Source organism: Phoca vitulina, unplaced genomic scaffold, assembly GCF_004348235.1.
Source record: "Phoca vitulina isolate PV1807 unplaced genomic scaffold, GSC_HSeal_1.0 scaffold23, whole genome shotgun sequence".
Classification (NCBI taxonomy): Eukaryota; Metazoa; Chordata; class Mammalia; order Carnivora; family Phocidae; genus Phoca; species Phoca vitulina.
In genome coordinates this window covers 24,143,305-24,150,583 of record NW_022589726.1, presented here as the reverse complement: position 1 = coordinate 24,150,583, position 7,279 = coordinate 24,143,305, and the positions used below count along the sequence as shown (strand labels likewise).

At 39.7% G+C, this 7,279-nt stretch overlaps 1 pseudogene; it reads right to left on the bottom strand.

Moving 5' to 3' along the window:
- Positions 1 to 883: 883 nt before the first annotated feature.
- Positions 884 to 1,511, bottom strand: LOC116642636 (annotated as a pseudogene).
- Between the last annotated feature and the right edge of the window lie 5,768 nt (positions 1,512 to 7,279).

The following is a 7,279-nucleotide window of genomic DNA, read 5'->3' as shown; positions in this document are numbered from 1 at the left end:
ATTCCAGTGCTCTATCAGTCTAGCAGTTTGTCTAGGTGGTGTAGTTTATGAAAAGATCAATGGATACCATGGTCATGTGCTCACTGCTGTATTAAATACCTGGTCATTGGACCAAACACTTTAAATCCTCAATGGTACTGGTTAAGAACCTTCAGGTAGGAGGTCTAACTTGGAATATGTTGATATTCCAGTCAAGGTAGACTGATACTACTTCCAAGGTGGAATGAATCCAATGTAGACAACTTGCCACCAAGTAACTGGTAGGTCTTCTAAAAGGATGGTGCCATATTGTGGGCCAAACATTGGTCTCTGTTGCCGGCAAGTTGGAAATTTATAGTGGCAGTAGATAGATAAGCCTTGTAAGTGGGCGTCTGTGCTATTGGGCCTATGTATAATCTCCATTCCTGCCCCGATTCTTATCACGTCCTTGTTGGCGCAACACCGGTATAACCAATGGCAGAGACTGGGTGATGTTATCTGGGTGGCAAGTTACTGTTTCTTGTAGTTGTTTAGTGCCTCTTCTGTGATGGATGCTCTCTGTTGGGCATTAACATGTGAAACAAAGATCAAATTTCATATCTACTTTTATAGATTCAACCACATGCCTCTTTCCCAGACCTCTTTATCTCCTCTCTTTCTCCCTCCAGACTCTGACCGAGCAAACAAGCCTTTTGCCAGTGCCCATAACTTTCCACTCAGAGTATACTACCAGATGCACAAGTCAAATCTCTGCTCACTTAGAGGTATTCCCCTTACTTTCAGGGCCACTCTTAAGTGGCTGCCTGTGGCACTTGGACAGTGGGACTGCCACGTTTAGGTCCCCCACATCCTAGGGTACCAATGGAAGATGGGAAGGCAAGACCAAGCATGAGAAATAAAGTCTTTATTGGACCCAAACAAGGAGTCCATGGGTCTTGAGGACCTCTTTATATTTATCAGTTGTCTTCTCCACATCCTTCTTGGCCTGTTTCTGCTACCTCATGAGCTACTACTTCTTCCTATAATGGAACTTGGCCTTCTCCTTTCTCTTTTCCTCTAGGGTGGCCATCATGGCCTGTACTTCCAGGAAACCTTGCCAGCCAGGTGCCCCAGGTATGCAAACTCCTGAGTGGGCTTCAGATGCACAACCTTGAGGGCAGTAAAAACCACCATTCACTTTTTCTTCTTATGAGGTGGGGGTGACAGGAGCAGGAGTGGGATCCCATCAAATACCATGAGGCAGTCCAAGGTGGCTGGGTCTTACTTGGTCTTGAGCAGCAAAATGCCTTGTACCATTCTGCCAAAAGATGTAGCTAGGGGCCCAGAAGTAATAGGAGACTGGAAGTGGTAGAGCCCACAGGATGAGTTGGTGTTCATGCATTTGTGGAAGACCAGGTACCGCAACTTGTTTCAGTAGAAATTGCCAGAAATGTGGATGCCCTCACAGTGCATGACCACCAACTTCCTGCCTGGCAGTACTACTTAGCCATGATGCTCACCTGACAACACAGGAGATGGCCTTGGCTATCCATGTACTGTGACTAGCCCCAACACCATCTTTGGTATCTGCATGGAAAAGGCCAGGAACCATTCAAAAGATATTTAAGACTCCACTGCAGATGACATGACCTCACTCCAGAACCCAAGGGATCTGTGTTGTGATTGTCCCATTGGGACTTGCCATAAGCTTTTAAATTTATGTAGAGGCAAGAAGGTTCAAATATACAAGCAGAAAGCAAAAATCTTTATGAATCTCATCATTAGAGACAGTTCTTGTCATCAACATCCTAGTGAGCATCTCTTTAGACCTTTTCCCATGTAAAACTACCTATATGATTGCTGTTTTACAACCTGCTTTTTTGTTCAATAATACAATAGTGAATCTAGATATGCATCATTCCTTTGTTTGGATATATCATAATTTAACCAGCTTGCTGTAGATAATGAGTTCTTAACTGGATGGTACTGCCCTCTAGAGTATATTTTGTGTCTAGAGTATTTACGTTTTGAAATACATATTATTTTGTTACAAATTGCTTTCCTTTTATTTCTCTTTAATATTACAATTAGGTATATTTTGTTTTAGGCATCTATGACTTCCATTTCAGGACTGTAAAGGAAGTGTTAACAAAATATTTATTATAAAAGGACTGAATTGGCTAGGATTGAGAAAAATTGCTTATAGATGGACATAGAGTATTTCCAATTTTCAATATTACAAAGCATGATTTAATGAACATCTATATGCATTCATCCTTTGGATTAGGTTTGCTACATTAAAGGGTATGGATGTTTAAAATTTTGACACATTGCACCAATTTACCCATACACCAACAGGGCACGAGAGTGCCAGTTCCCTCATACACTACTCACCAACAGGAATGTAATCCTTATGTCTATCCTATTGCTCTTCACATAAAGGCTAGATAAAATTTTCTTAAAATTCATTTTATGCTCTAGGATAAATCTAGAGTCTTCCTCATGATTCTGAAAGTTCCAGGAATTTACTTTATTCCTTGTCACTTCTGGTTTTAATTTCTGAGTTAACTAATTTCTCTTTCTCTTCTGTGCTTTGTTTTGTTTTGTTTTTAGTAATAGCTATTTTGAGATACACTTCCCACACCATACACTTCGCCCTTTTAAAGTGCACAGTAGAATGGTTCTTGGTATATTCAGAGTTGTGCAAACATCCTTGCAATCAATGTTTTTTTCTTTTGAAGATTTTATTTATTTTAGAGAGAGAGCATGTGCTCAAGGGAGGGAGGTGGGGGGATGTGGGGGGGGCAGGGAGGAGTAGAGGGAGAGGGAGAGAGAAACCCAAGCAGACTCCAAGCTGAGCATGGAGCCCGACATGGGGCTCAATCCCAGGACCCTGAGATCATGACCCAAGCCAAAATCAAGAGTTGGTCACTCAACCAATTGAGCCACCCAGGTCCTCCCCTCAGAATCAATGTTTTAAGAGCATTGTTTTCATCACCCCTTCCCCAAATCCTATAACCAATAGCAGTCACTCCTTATCCCCCAGCCCCAATCCTCTAGTGCTAGGCAACTACTAATCTACTTTATGTCTTTATGGACTTGCCTATTCTGGATAGTTTATATAAATGGAATCATAAAATATGTGGGCTTTTCTGACTGGCTTTCACTTAGCATAATGTTTTCAAGGTTCATTCATGTTCTAGCATGTAACAGTACTTCTTTTTTTATTCATGTTTAATTTGTTGAATAATATTCTGTCATATGGATATACCACATTGTATTTATCTATTCATCAACTGATGGGCATTTTGGTTGTATCCACTTTTTGGCTATTATGAATGATGCTGTTATGAATATTCATGTATAAGTTTTTGTGTGAACATATGGGTTTATTTCTCTTGGGTATATACTTATAAGTGGAATTGCTAGGTCCGTATGGTAACTGTGTTCAACCATTTGAAGAACTGCCAAACTCTTTTCCAAAGAAGCTGCACCATTTTATATTCCCATCAGTAATGTATGAGGATTCCAATTTCTCCACACACTCAATAACACGTGTAACTTTCTGTGTTTTTGATTACAGCCATTCTATTGAGTATGAATTCGTATCTTGTTGTGATTTTAATTTGCCTTTCCCTGATAGCTAATGATGTTGGACATCTTTTCGTGTGTTAATTTGTCTGTATATCTTTGGAGAAGTGTCCATTCAAATCATTTACCCATTTTTTTTTAAGTAGGTTCCATACCCAGCATGGAGCCCAATGCAGGGCTTGGACTCAGGATCCTGAGATCAAGACCTCAGCTGAGATCAAGAGTTAAACACTTTAGATGTTTGGTAGAATTCCCCTGGGAAGCCATCTGGCCCTGGGCTTTTGTTTGTTGGGAGATTTTTGATTACTGCTTCAATTTCCTTAGTGGTTATAGGTCTGTCCAGGTTTTCTATTTCTTCCTGGTTCAGTTTTGGTAGTTTATACATCTCTAGGCATGCATCCATTTCTTCCAGATTATCTAATTTGCTGGCATATAGTTGCTCATAATATGTTCTTATAATTGTATTTCTTTGGTGTTGGTTGTGATCTCTCCTCTTTCATTCATGATTTTATTTATTTGGGTCATTTCTCTTTTCTTTTTGATAAGTCTGGCCAGGGGTTTATGGATCTTATTAATTCTTTCAAAGAACCAGCTCCTAGTTTTGTTGATCTGTTCTACTGTTCTTTTGGTTTCTATTTCATTGATTTCTGCTCTGATCTTTTTATTATTTCTCTTCTCCTGCTGGGTTTAGGCTTTATTTGCTGTTCTTTCTCCAGCTCCTTTAGGTGTAGGGTTAGGTTGTATATTTGATACCTTTCTTGTTTCTTTAGAAAGGCTTGTACTGCTATATACTTTCCTCTTAGGACTGCCTTTGCTGCATCCCAAAGATTTTGAACAGTTGTGTTTTCATTTTCATTTGTTTCCATGAATTTTTTAAATTGTTCTTTAATTTCCTGGTTGACCCATTCATTCTTTAGTAGGATGCTCTTTAGCCTCCATGTATTTGAGTTCTTTTCGACTTTCCTTCTGTGATTGAGTTCTAGTTTCAAAGCATTATGGTATGAAAATATGCAGGGAATGATCCCAATCTTTTGGTACCAGTTGAGACCTGATTTGTGGCCTAGGATGTGATCTATTCTGGAGAATGTTCCATGGGCACTAGAGAAGAATGTATATTCTGTTGCTTTGGGATGGAATGTTCTGAATATATCTGTGAAGTCCATTTGGTCCAGTGTGTCATTTAAAGTCTTTATTTCTTTGTTGATCTTTTGCTTAGATGATCTGTCCATTTCAGTGAGGGAGGGTGTTAAAGTCCCCCACTATTACTGTATTGTTGTCGATGTGTTTCTTTGCTTTTGTTATTACCTATTCTTCTGAAACTGTTCCAAAAAATAGAAATGGAAGGAAAACTTCCAAACTCATTTATGAGGCCACCATTACCTTGATCCCAAAACCAGACAAAGACCCCATCAAAAAGGAGAATTACAGACCAATATCCTTGATGAACATGGATGCAAAAATTCTCACCAGAATACTAGCCAATAGGATCCAACAGTACATTAAAAGGATTATTCACCACGACCAAGTGATATTTATCCATGGGCTGCAAGGTTGGTTCACATCTGCAAATCAATCTATGTGATACAATACATTGATAAAAGAAAGAACAAGAACCATATGATCCTCTCAATAGATGCAGAAAAAGCATTTGACAAAGTACAGCATCCTTTCTTGATTAAAACTCTTCAGAGTATAGGGATAGAGGGTACATACCTCAATATCATAAAAGCCATCTGTGAAAAACTCACAGCAAATATCATTCTCAATGGGGAAAAACTGAGAGCTTTCCCCCTAAGGTCAGGAACACAGCAGGGATGTCCACTATCACCACGGCTATTCAACATAATACTAGAAGTCCTAGCCACAGCAATCAGACAACAAAAAGAAATAAAAGGCATCCAAATCGGCAAAGAAGTCAAACTCTCACTCTTTGCAGATGATATGATACTTTATGTGGAAAACCCAAAAGACTCCACCCCAAAACTGCTAGACCTCATACAGGAATTCAGTCAAGTGGCAGGATATAAAATCAATGTACAGAAATCAGTGGCATTCCTATACACCAACAACAAGACAGAAGAAAGAGAAATTAAGGAGTCGATCGCATTTACAATTGCACCCAAAACCATACGATACCTAGGAATAAATCTAACCAAAGAGGCAAAGAATCTGTACTCAGAAAACTATAAAATACTCATGAAAGAAATTGAGGAAGACACAAAGAAATGGAAAAACGTTCCATGCTCATGGATTGGAAGAACAAATATTGTAAAGATGTCAATGCTACCTAGAGCAATCTACACATTCAATGCAATCCCCATCAAAATACCATCCACTTTTTTCAAAGAAATGGAACAAATAATCCTAAAATTTGTATGGAACCAGAAAAAACCCCTAATAGCCAGAGGAATGTTGAAAAAGAAAAGCAAAGCTGGCGGCATCACAATTCCGGACTTCAAGCTCTATTACAAAACTGTCATCATCAAGACAGTATGGTACTGGCACAAAAACAGACACATAGATCAATGGAACAGAATAGAGAGCCCAGAAATGGACCCTCAACTCTATGGTCAACTCATCTTCAACAAAGCAGGAAAGAATGTCCAATGGAAAAAAGACAGTCTCTTCAACAAATGGTGTTGGGAAAATTGTACAGCCACATGCAGAAGAATGAAACTGGACCATTTCCTTACACCACACACAAAAATAGACTCCAAATGGTTGAAAGACCTCAGTGTGAGACAGGAGTCCATCAAAATCCTAAAGGAGAACACAGGCAGCAACCTCTTCGACCTGAGCCGCAGCAACTTCTTCCTAGAAACATCGCCAAAGGCAAGGGAAGCAAGGGTAAAAATGAACTATTGGGACTTCATCAAGATAAAAAGCTTTTGCACAGCAAAAGAAACAGTCAACAAAACCAAAAGACAACCGACAGAATGGGAGAAGATATTTGCAAATGACATATCAGATAAAGGGCTGGTATCCAAAATCTGTAAAGAACTTCTTAAACTCAAAACCCAAAGAACAAATGATCCAATCAAGAAATGGGCAGAAGACATGAACAGACATTTTTCCAAAGAAGACATCCAAATGGCCAACAGACACATGAAAAAGTGCTCAACATCGCTTGGCATCAGGGAAATCCAAATCAAAACCTCAGTGAGATACCACCTCACACCAGTCAGAATGGCTAAAATTAACAAGTCAGGAAATGAGAGATGTTGGCGGGGATGCAGAGAAAGGGGAACCTCCTAAACTGTTGGTGGGAATGCAAGCTGGTGCAACCACTCTGGAAAACAGTATGGAGGTTCCTCAAAAAGTTGAAAATAGAGCTACCCTATGACCCAGCAATTGCACTACTGGGTATTTACCCCAAAGATACAAATGTAGGGATCCAAAGGGGTACGTGCACCCCGATGTTTATAGCAGCAATGTCCACAATAGCCAAACTATGGAAAGAGCCAAGATGTCCATCGACAGATGAATGGAGAAAGAAGATGTGGTGTATATATATACAATGGAATATTATGCAGCCATCAAAAGGAATGAAATCTTGCCATTTGCAACATCGTGGATGGAACTAGAGGGTATTATGCTGAGCGAAATAAGTCAATCAGAGAAAGACATGTGTCATATGACCTCACTGATATGAGGAATTCTTAATCTCAGGAAACAAACTGAGGGTTGCTGGAGTGGTGGGGGGTGGGAGGGATGGGGTGGCTGGGTGATA